At 35.2% G+C, this 11,728-nt stretch overlaps 1 protein-coding gene and 1 non-coding gene across 2 annotated transcripts in view; one reads left to right on the top strand and one right to left on the bottom strand.

Moving 5' to 3' along the window:
- Nucleotides 1–108: 108 nt before the first annotated feature.
- Trnad-guc lies at nucleotides 109–180 on the bottom strand. The gene has a single exon. It is a non-coding gene; the product is annotated as a tRNA-Asp (tRNA).
- A 1,562-nt stretch (nucleotides 181–1,742) lies between these two features.
- Nucleotides 1,743–11,728, top strand: part of LOC108100944 (semaphorin-1A) — a 129,096-nt gene continuing 119,110 nt past the window's right edge. Inside the window, exons 1-2 of the mRNA XM_043209302.1 lie at nucleotides 1,743–2,029; nucleotides 2,966–3,623. The gene's annotated coding sequence lies outside the window, so the exon portion shown is untranslated. The remainder of the gene's footprint in view (nucleotides 2,030–2,965; nucleotides 3,624–11,728) is intronic.

The following is an 11,728-nucleotide window of genomic DNA, read 5'->3' as shown; positions in this document are numbered from 1 at the left end:
CATTCGAATTTTAGTTTGCTAAATGATAAAGTTTAGCAAATAAATGTTTATAAAAGTAATCTTTCTGAAAACAAAAAATAGAAATTATAAAAAAATTAATCTACATCTCTCCCCGACGGGGAATTGAACCCCGGTCTCCCGCGTGACAGGCGGGGATACTAACCACTATACTATCGAGGATGTTATTTGAATTGGGAAAAACTCGTATAGCAAACAATGTTTCGTTTTCGTACGTTCCGCCATACAATGAACGATGAGTAATAGAAACAATGCTTTCTATGAATATGGCGGTAGATTGGGGTTCAATTCCACGTCAGGGAAAGATGTCGAAGACTTTTTGGGGTTTTTTTTTTTTATTTTCTTTGGTAAACCGCAACTAACAGAAAATTGTATTGTTATTAAGGTAAAATTTAACCTTTTTGGTGAAGTGTTTTCTGCCTAATATTTATACAATCAATGTTAGTTTGTGTTGTATCATAAACAATTTCTACATTAAGAACAAGTATTTGAGTTATGATTTCCATTGTTTTAGGTACTATGACTTTGGTATTTTGATCAATAATTGCGCAGTTTCAAAGAAATAAATTGTATAGTTGCTTTTACTATGGTGCACTGGGTATCTTAAACTCGAGGCTTTCGCTATCGCGCAATTTTTGGTACTGTCTGGTAACGCGGGTTGTTAAAATTCTGATTGGCAACGCTAGTTTTCAGTCTTATTTGTGTGTTTGTACAACAAAACATTCTGGTTGGTTTTTTTGCTGTGTACCTTAAAGAAAAAAAACAAGCAAATGTTCTGTGAAGTACACCAAACATTTATTAATCGCGCATAGATCATCAAAAACTGTTATTGGCGTGAACGACGCAATATTAATAACAATAATAACTGCCGGTAAAAACAGAGAGCGCGATTGTAAGAGAGCCAAGAGAGCAAAAAACGTAGAGTTGCCAAGTTCTCATTTGGTACATATTTTAAGCCGGTACCATTTAAATGTTTTTTGGGTCAGCATTTAATTAAAAAAAGAAACTGTTATAACTAATCTTTGGGATAATATATTTTGTAAGGATTTTTTTAAACTGAAATTATAATGCTTTAATAATATTCGTGAATAATTTGCTTATTAATGCTGCCACCAATAGATTTGATCTAAATCGTGTTCAAGCCCAAGAACTAAAAAAAATTATGATTTGAAAAAGAGTAATAAAGAGCGTGTTGAATTTTCACAACTCTTAAAATTCGGCCTTTAATAAGAAGAGCGGAGAGAGCGAATGAAATCCAAGGGAAAACACACTAACGCCAGAAAAAGGTACTAACGCCATATTGTTCGGTTCCAGTCCGTTAACTTTCGGGAGGCTCTCTCAGGTTTGCTGAGGAAATTTACCATCTGTTTTTAACTGATTGACAAAACGTTGCCCTGCTAGGTTTTACTGTAAAGAATCGCAAGGAAGCTTTGCGAAAGCGGCTCCAAAAAACGAAAAAGAATGCCAAATCCGTCATGTTCACGTGTTGTCTGTTAATGCTCTTTCAGTAACATTAATATGACAGGCCATTTTAAACCCTATACACCGCTTAAGGGTTACCCAAAAACTTCTATTGCTCTTTCTTTCCAACTTATTGGAAAACACCCTTGCACTCGCACTCACTGTAAGTACTAATAACGGACTGACGGACCCGATAAGAAAGTGCGCCAGAGAAAGTGCCATCCGTGAACTCTCTTTTCGAACATTTTCAGTTGAAAATTTAACGCCCGCGCTGCCGCAGCGCGTTGCTCACCGGTTGGAAAATATCTCAAAATATCAGAATAAAAACAACAATATTGGATATAACGCCGGGAAAAATATCAAAAAACGATATTTGGTTTCTTGTAAAAATATCATTTTCCAAGATATTTTCATATATTTTTTGGTGATCCGGAAAATAAGATATACAAATAAATCTTTCGCGCTGATAAACAAATTCCCACACCGAAAGGTATTTGTCCCGCAACTTTGAAAAGTTATTGGTCCATTGTGTACATTAATTAATAAATGGGTAATTGTTCAATTTAGAAACATGTGCATTTGAGTGCGGGTGTGAGCGCGTGTGCTTAACAATAATAAAGCCGAAAAATTGGCCAATTGCAATTTGCAATCACAACAAATATGGAATAATGAGGAAAATAGGAATATGCAAATTGAAAAAACTGTGTTTCAAAAAAGTTAAAGTCGCAGCAAAGCTAATCCCCAAAAACCTACAATTTCGGCAATTTTTCCACATATTTTTCATTGATTTTTCGCCTGGCGCGCCTTCTGTTTTGTGTACGTTTTGGAAGTGGAACGGTCCTTTTGCGCTCTCTCTCTCTCGCTCTCACCCACCCTCCCTGGCTGGATTATCCTTTTTTATATTTTGTTTATTTCTCTATTTTCCTGGCCACGTTTTGTGCTCACCATTCGTTTCGCTGCATTTCATTCTCGCGGCGTTTCAAATTGGCCACACACCGACTCAGAGAGAGCGACCGAGCAGCTGCTCTCTGGCACTTTTGCTCCCACCCTCCCCCCACTCACACACCCCCCGCATAATGTTTTTCGGTTCTGCCTATGCTCCCCCATTCGCATCTCTCTGCAGTCGTTGTCCTTTGTCCGCTGCGCGTTGCCAACCGAAAAAAAACTAAAGTACTGTTGTCATAATAAGAAATTAATAAGCAAAAAAAGCATTAATTAACAATCTCAGTAAATCCTCGCAGGATGACACTTTTGAAAGTTTTTTTTATCTAAAAGAGCGAGCTTGTAAAATATCCCGAACTGAAAATTAAAAAAAGATAAATCTGAAATTGTAATGAGCCAAATGGACTTTTAAAATATTCACAATGAATCATTAAACAGATAAAAAAGAACTTAAAAACATTATTTCAAAGACCATTTTTTTCTGCGGCTATGACTTTTAATATAGAAACTAAGATCTAATTCAGTGTCTTTCCCTTTTCCACAGTGTTTAAGCCAGAAACAAAGTGAATACGAAAAAAAGTAAGGAAAAAACCAAGGAAAATATGCTCAGAAAACGCATCCATAGCATACTTATTATCGCATAAAAAGCCGGTACCGTTAATTCGGATTGCTATAATCGCCGCCGCGTTAATTCGACTCCAGCACCGCCCCGACCCCCTCCATCCGTTTATATATCCGACTAACCGTTATCGTGCGCGTGTATCTGTCTGTGTGTGCGTGATATCCTTTATATCTCTGTACATATGTACAATATTTGTCGTCGTCGTCGTGCATCGTTGTTGTTGTTCTTGCTGTTATCCTATTATTCATCGTCCGCTGGCATTAATCTGCGTATAAAGTAAATATAAAAAATTTGTGTTCTTCGGTGTTGTCTCGTGTAAGTGTCTATAATTTGTTTAAGTACGACAAGCGATCGGTGCGAATCAAAAAAATCTCCTGTCTGTGTGTGCAAATTGATAACAACGCTATTGAAACAGCAACAACAAAGAAATCAATCAATCAACGTCAGCACTTTTCCGATAAAACAGGAACTGCTGGGACTACCAATCTTCTCAATCTTCAAAGTATTTCTGATCCTGGGTTTCAGTCGTTTAAAAAAATCCTGTTCGTAAACTTCAACTTATCGGGAACTATTTAAAAAGGTGAGTCAATAAGAGCTATGATAAAGATTATATGGAACTATATGGTCAAAACTAATAGTCAAAATTAGAAAATATATATTAGGTTGCATTCAACCAAAAATTTCGGAAAAATAAAAGACTATAATATGGTAAACTCTAAATTCCTATGTATTGAACATCGGTCGTTTCGTCAATCTAAATTTAGCCCACGTAGTGTCCTTTTGCCACGTTCGAGGATTTAGAAGAGTAGATCTTGGGAGGGGTAAAGTGAAGTCGTTCCGATATTTGCGTACGCCACACACGACTGCATCAGAGCGAAAGGAACGGCTATAGAGCAGGACTCATTAGGAGGACGGACCGAAAATGGTAAAAGTGCATTGCAGACAGATATCCTGGCTCACACAGCAGGAGATATCGGAGCTCAGACACAGATACAAAACAGAGCAATTTCCATTTGAAATGTAAACAAAGCACTCTGATACCCGCACAGTGGAACAGATGATTGGACAGTCGGGAAAACAAAAGACAACCGAACACTTAAGATACGGCTACAGTAGAGACCACAGAAAGAGGCACCGCAGAATAGAGATAATGAAAGTGCTGATGAAAATGTGGTAAATATTTATCTGCCGACCATGGATTTTTGTTTCAATTCAAATACGTCGAAATTTAATTGGTATCTTGTTTTTTGTGGTATTCTTTCATTCTGTTATAAATATAAATAGGACTATATTATGGAATTTTAGTTTCATCTTATTTTGCAATGTAAGAATGAACTGAAAGATGGAATTCATTGAGGCGCCTATTTTCTGACATGGAAATATAAAAGAATGTATACATGGTGTAAATCAGATTCAGTTCTCCATTACTCGTCTTTATGTCTGAATTACTTAACCGATTTCACAGTTGTAATCTGTTCTTTTCCTATCTTTTCCTTCTTTCTCTTCTCGCTGTGTGATACGTTTTCGATTGGGAAAATGTTCGTCGTCATCGTTTTTGATAGCCTTAATCTTTTAATAGCTTGCATATTCAGGCATTTAACCGAGAGCCATCCACGCTAATCCGCTGTGATTAACATGATGGGATTTTGTTTCTCGAGTTTTTCCCCAGAGTTTTCCTTTTTAAGGTATTCGTTTCTGGAAATGTCTTGTAAAGTTCTTATGGTAATTCGATTCCCTGTCTTATGGAAATATATAACGAAAGCGTTTGTGATTGATACAAGATAAGTTTCTCCGTTAAAATCTTTAGTTCAGATATTTTATTTTTCAAATATAGTTAAATAATAATTAATTACCTGTACTTTGTTGTAAAGATTTTTTTTTCACTACCAATGTGCAATAGTTAGTTGGCTTAGTCTGCGGTTTAGCTGACTCCGGACATTTGCCGTTTAACCTCCTTCTCCGAACTCAAGCCATTTCACATTTTCCTAGCCTTGTATCTAAGCTATGTATCTAAGTATAACCAAAGAAGCCCGTATGTTTTGTATTATGTTACACAAATATTTAAGCTGCCTTAAGTAGATACAACGAAACGCGTTTAAGATACACAAATATAGAAAGAAAGACCAAAGGAAAAGCGCAACAACAACAACAACGACAGTGTAAGCGCCTCCAAAGGAAAAGTTACATTTCAGTTAAATGTGCGGGTGCTGAGCCCAGTAGGTGGTGGAAATCCACAGCTCCCCACCAACTAAAAACTAGAAAAGCCAAAGTCGTGCAGTAAGTTATCGCTACCCAAGAAATTGGATGAACAGGCAAACATATAGATAGATTAACAAGAAAATTCAAATTGTGTTGGCCAACAAAAAAGCTGAAAACAGTGAAATTTATTGCAGTTAGAAAAAGGAAACATAAAAATGAAATCAATTTTGTGTTCTAACTCATTCATTATTATTGGTTTGTCACAAAATAGAATCAAATGGAAATATATTTGTTTTGCTAAAATGATTATATAAAAATTGATTGAAATTTATTTATAAATATTGAAAGTATTAAACAAAACAAATACGAGTTCTTTATAATAAAAGGTAATAGTTGAAACATTTCAAAATATAAATTTGGCTAGAAAAATGGTGTCGGGAAAAAATTACCACTGAACTACACTTGGTTTTCTATTCTTCTTGAATATCTAACTGGTTCTTAGTTGGGTGTTTTGCTAGCTGTTGGCTTTTTTTTCCTTTTTGCCAAGTTGGCTATTTGTATAAGTTGTCTGCCGATGCTCTGCTTTTTGTTGTCGACTGCCGATACATTTTTCCCTTTTTTTTGTTATCCATTGATACGCATATCGTTTGCCATTTGCCCCCCGCCCTGAACCAATTCAATTCAATTTCTACGATTTCATCTCGGCCAGACTGCAAGTTGGCAATAACAGAAAAAATAAAACTTCGCATCCAAGAGATACTTCTGTAGATATTCCACAATCACAATACCAACCAACAACGGTCCTCATGCTTATGCTAATAAATTTCAATAAATTCATGAATTATTTTACGGCCTAAGTCTGGGTCGCTTGCTATCTATGCATTTGTTTCTATATCTAGTGGTGTTTCTGTATCTTCTTGCGACTGTTATCTGACTAATACACAGTGCAGTTATAGTTAGTTTTACCAGAATTTATAACCTCGAATCCAGTAAGGGACAAACAAGAAAAAAATAAATTCGTTTCGTTTTTCCAGAACTGCCCTGTGGGCGTTTTTTACTAATCAAGATACACGAGGTAAAATGTTATTTAAATCTCTCTCCATTCTGTTTTGTTTTTATCCCAGTTTACCAATTATCCTAGAAACTTATTTATTTACTTTTCAAGGAAAAAGAGTGGGGTTTTATAACAAAATTGTTTGATTAAAAAAATTTTTTAACCTCACGTACATTGAGTTATTGCAATAAATTATAACAACAATCAATATCTCAGCGATACCAAAGATATAAAAAAAGATTGTTATTTACCAAAGCACGCGAACTGAGAAAAGCCATTTCGTCCTTGTGCCTACATCATTTATTTGATTATAATAATTATTCCTTGTCACCCAGGCTAAAATAAAATGTGGGTAACAACAAGTAGAAGAATTTTAGGTAAACAAGAAAGCAAAACAAACACTAATAAATAAAAGGACAGAGCAAAGCAAACAGCGACGTAGAGGTAAAAAAAAAAAAAATATTCGTCGTCTAGCGTGTTGACCAAATTAAGACCGCAAGTGGCTGGCTGGCCAAAATGATTGATTTAATGACGGTATCATTGACACTCGAGTCGAGCTGCTATCTTGACCACACCTAGCTCAGATTTGGAAAAAATAAGGGGCTGGCAGGGACAAATGGATTTCGCTTAATTAAATTGAAAAGAGAAAAGTTGAATTATTGCTGTTTCCTAACATAGGACAAACGTTGATTTTTGTAAAAAAATTGAGTTGTTATCGTTATTATATAAAAACGGCAATCGTAACAAACACAAAGATTTTCTAGTTGTTTTTTATGAGATAATTTAAATCGAAAATTTATAGAAAACCATGAACAAAACAAAGTGAAGTAGGATCATTAACTCTTAAGCTTCGAGTCAATAGTCTGACTATAATATATGTACATTTTATGTATACGCATACCTTATTAAATTCTTTTTCTGCATACAAATTCTCTGCGCTTACAATATGGAATTTGTTAAAAGGACAATAAAATCGCAATTAAAATTTCCACTTAATCTAAAATCACTTGCACAATAAAACCCTGAATACATAATTAATTTATTAATTAAATTATTATTAAAGTTGTTTGTATGAAGGGAGCTTTTCCCTCCCATTTTCTCTTTTATCAATGGCCACTCGCGTGTATAAAGTTAATTGCGAAAAAAAGTAAATAGCAAAAGAGGCTATAGATCTTTTTGTGGCATACTTTTTAATAAACCTATTGAATTATATCAGTGTGCTTCCGTATAATTATAAGCCTCGTGAAAATTATTTAATAATATTCATTGTTTCTGACTTTATGGCATATTTCACTGCTTTTTAAATACAAACAGCTTAAAGGCCTACCTCATAATATTATCGAACATTTTCATTATTTTTATATTTTAGCATAAGCATTCGACTTTGGTCATTTTGTAATACGAGAAAGTCAAACTTTAAATGTACTTTTAATGATTGTTTAGAAAAAAATGAATCAAATCACTTGTTAGTATTGAATTTTTAATTATGTTTAAAATGTTATTAGTAAAACCATATTCAACCATACTAAAATAAATTCGTAGAATGGATATCATATTATGAAAAAAATTTAAAAGTTGATAAGACGGTTTGAATCACCCATTGCTTATAGAATTTAGATTTTATTTTGAGAGTATTTATAGATATTTATTTTTTAAGGGCTGAAATGATTAAAACTCACCATTTTTGGCTAGATACGAAAAGTGGATAATATGAAATAATTTTTACATAACTTTCAACAGCTCCATTCACTTACGAAAAAATTCATGCGAAAGTGTATATTAAATTACTTTAGTTTATGTTCATGGTACGCTTACCGTGAAATATTTAGTTATTATCATGAAAATAACAAATAAATATACATTTTTCATGAAAAGAAAAAAGGTAAAAGCGAAAACAGAAAATCGAGTGAAAAGCAGTTCATAATTTAAATGAATCATTGGAGTGGTGAACGGAGAAACTATGTACAATAAAAAGGCTCAAAATAAATAAACTCAAATTTACAAACAGACATACAGAGTTTAGCGATAAAACCATAAAAACTAAAGAACACAAATTTCCAGCAATTAAAAATTCAATGTTTGGCATTTTTTCCTGCATCCATTTATGTATATATACACACATAAGACACATGTACATAAATGGATGCAATTTTATTTGAATTTCCCCAATATTTGCATACAATTTTCATGGCGTTTGTTTTATACTTGGTTATTATTTTTAGTCCGCGATTTTCCTCCATTTTATTGATATTATAAATTATGGGCTGTGCGAATTATGAAATATCTTTTTACCATTTTTTTTTCAACGTTTTCCGATTGGCTCATTGTGATATGAATTTATTTTTTACCAATATTTTTTCTGCTTCTATGGAGATTTAATGCAGTTTTGAATCGTGGCCGAACAAAATAAAATAATAGAAATGAAATATTTTATTTTAGAAAGCATTTTTTCGATAACTTTTGTTTATGAATGTTTTTTAGGCAGGCTACCAGTTGTTTTAAGGAAAATATAAACTAAACTCTTTCTATTTTGTAAGGCGTTAAATAATAAAAAAATATGTGCCCATTCGTTTTTAAAAAATAAAGTGAGCAGTGCAAAAATGATGAGAGCTCTTAACAATCGGAAAACAAGATTCCCAAGTACTCATTCTCCATTTGCCACAAGCATCATTAACAACGAACCGTTCCCAAAAAAAAGGGTCTAACCCCCAAAAAATAATATATTTCGGTAATGCATACACGCATTTGCATGGCGAGTGAAAAACAACCCCGAATAAAAAAGTCTGGTTTGGGTTCTCTCCGGTTAAAGTGCACTCAAGGCTAAAAGTTGCGACAGCTGCAAATTGAACTTTTTAGAATCGTTGCAGGGAATTCTCATACCAATTTCTTTTTTTTTTTTTTGGTTGGTTAGCCCGGAGCAACGCCACCGCATTTAACCCATGAGCGTTCGTTGCGCTTTGTAATTCGAGCTTAATTGGGTTAAGGCTGAGGAGAAAAGCGCCAAGGAGGAAAATTGTGTGCATAACACAATATTAGGGGGAGTGTTCGGCTTCATTTGGTCTATTTCATCTCAATTAAAATTGAAATTCAAATTTAAATTGAAAATGTAAATTCCTTCTTTGCCGGGTGGCAAGCAAGCCATTCTTTGGTCTTCTGGTCTTCTGGTTGTGTGAAAACATCCTGCACCGGCTTGTGGTAGTTTTCGTTCTTGGCCCATCTAATGGAAGCACAATTTGTTGAGCAAAAGTTATAAAATTAACACTTAAATGCTTCCAGATGTTGGCCCATTGCTTTCCTCTTTTTCTTCGAAAGTGTGGTTGTGTGGATTGAATGGCTAATAGATCTGGATGTGACACATGTTGTGCCAATGTACGAACCATTAGGGTCACCAAATGTTGCCTAGGCGAAATCTAATAACAATAAATTGAGCTTGCCCAATTTGGCAATCCAGCACGTGTGCGAAGTTCTTAACAATTTCCTTTTATTTAATCGAAGATTTGAAGTTCGATATGCCAATCAAAAATACAGTTTGACACCTTTAAATTGATGTACCATTTAATTAAGTTGTTACTTTTTGACTTGTTTGAATAGTTTTGTATACACCGGACTTTTTTTGTTTATTGTAAAAAGAAAAGAGCTTAACCAAACTTAGCTTAAAACTTCTTAAGCTCTAGTTATAAATATCGATAACCCACGTAATTCTTTATCGCTTGACATTAAAATGTCATAAAAGTCCCCCCATTCCTTGCCTGCAAAAAGTATTAAATAACTCAGCAAATTGTACACAAAGTCCCACAACATTTTTGGACTAGCTACTTAAAAAAAAGAGGACTAAATGCAATGAAAGGTAAGGGTGGAAAATCAGAAAAGTAGAAAGAAGCCAAAGGAAAAGACGACAAGTCTCGGCGAATGGGAAACTTTTCTTTTAAAAAGTTACGTACACTGGATGACACTTCTGCTGGGTGGAAATGCGGGGGCGTTGGGCAGTGGAAGTCTTGGCCAGATGTTGCCAGGAAAACATTAAAAGTGCAGCGCCGGCGAAAACTTATTTACTTTTTCACATTTCGCAGCACTTGACTGCCTAGGTTGGGTGGACGGGAGATGCGGCTTTTCAAGTTGGACTCCAAAAAAAAAAAAAGCCCTCACTCACTCGCACCGCCTTCAGCCAATGCATTTTCCGTTGTCTCATTCAGGAAGGGCACTACACTGAAAAAAAGTCGAAGAGGGTTTCTCAAAAATCTTTTCATTGAGTTTTTGAATTATAAATGGTAACTGAATCTACAGATTTTTGTGACCAAAATTTAAATTTTATTATCAAACATTTTTGTTAAAATGTTTATGAACTTAAAAAATTTGCCTTTTGAAGGCTTTTGTTTTATTCAGTGTACCATGGGAATGAGTGTGATAGCGAGCGGTGGCTGCTTGACAAGTTTGAAATTTCAATTAAATTCATTTGAACTGCGGCCGGACTTCTTGGGGTTCGGTCTCTGGTAATGAGCCAGCCAGACCGGCGTAATGGCATCTTTGTTGATGCAGCCAAACGATTGCAATGTGTGCGTGTTGCCTGTTGTCAAAGTTCTGTTGTTAAGTTTGCGGGTTGAAAGGTAAAGCACAGCGCTGATAACCTATTTGCCACAGTGGTTGATAACAAACGCAAGTTTGTAAAAGAAACACTGTCAATTTTTATTAAAAATAGTACTTGTTAGGGAGATAATACAGACATGTTCTCGTAAAAGTATTTTGATATTTCGAGTCATAAATGTTAGTTTCAAGATATTTAAAAAATAAATTAAATTACATACAATTTCCCAAAAGAATTATTTATAATCAGAATAAAGATTTTTAAAAAACCTTGGATAATAGAATACAGAAAAAATGTGCATTGTAACTTGGTTAAAGTTTTGCAACATTTGCAGACATTTTGCAACCATTGCGACATTCGAGGCTCAAGGCAGTTGGACGGTCGAGATGGGGTCAAACGCGTCAACAACTCCGCTGAAGTTGGTGGGTGGACGGCCAAGGGGCCGTAATGGATGGATGGGTGGGAGGGAGTTGTACGAGCATGAGAGTGCATCCCCCAAACTCTGGGATTGTGGCACATACCACGATGGTGGTCCACTGGTCAAGTGCAGTTCGCTGTTGTTGCATTTCTCTGGCGAGGATCGCCCTCTTCAGCGTGGGCCGAGCAAATTGTGCCGTCGTCGTCGTCGACCAAACGGAAAATGTCTTCATCTTCATCAATCAAAGCCCTGGCATCTGACACTCGAGTCACTCATGCAGTCACTCAGCTCAATTCAATTCCCAGAGACAATGCCGCCCCTGCCGCCCTCTCAGTTGGTTGTCGTCTTGTTGCTAAATTTCAATTACAAGTGCAACAACTAAGTGCATCAAGTCAACTTTCCTGCCACATAAATGAACTTTCCTCGGCAGCC

This window comes from Drosophila ficusphila, unplaced genomic scaffold (assembly GCF_018152265.1).
Source record: "Drosophila ficusphila isolate 14025-0441.05 unplaced genomic scaffold, ASM1815226v1 contig_795, whole genome shotgun sequence".
Lineage (NCBI taxonomy): Eukaryota > Metazoa > Arthropoda > Insecta > Diptera > Drosophilidae > Drosophila > Drosophila ficusphila.
This window is presented reverse-complemented; position numbering and strand designations above follow the sequence as displayed.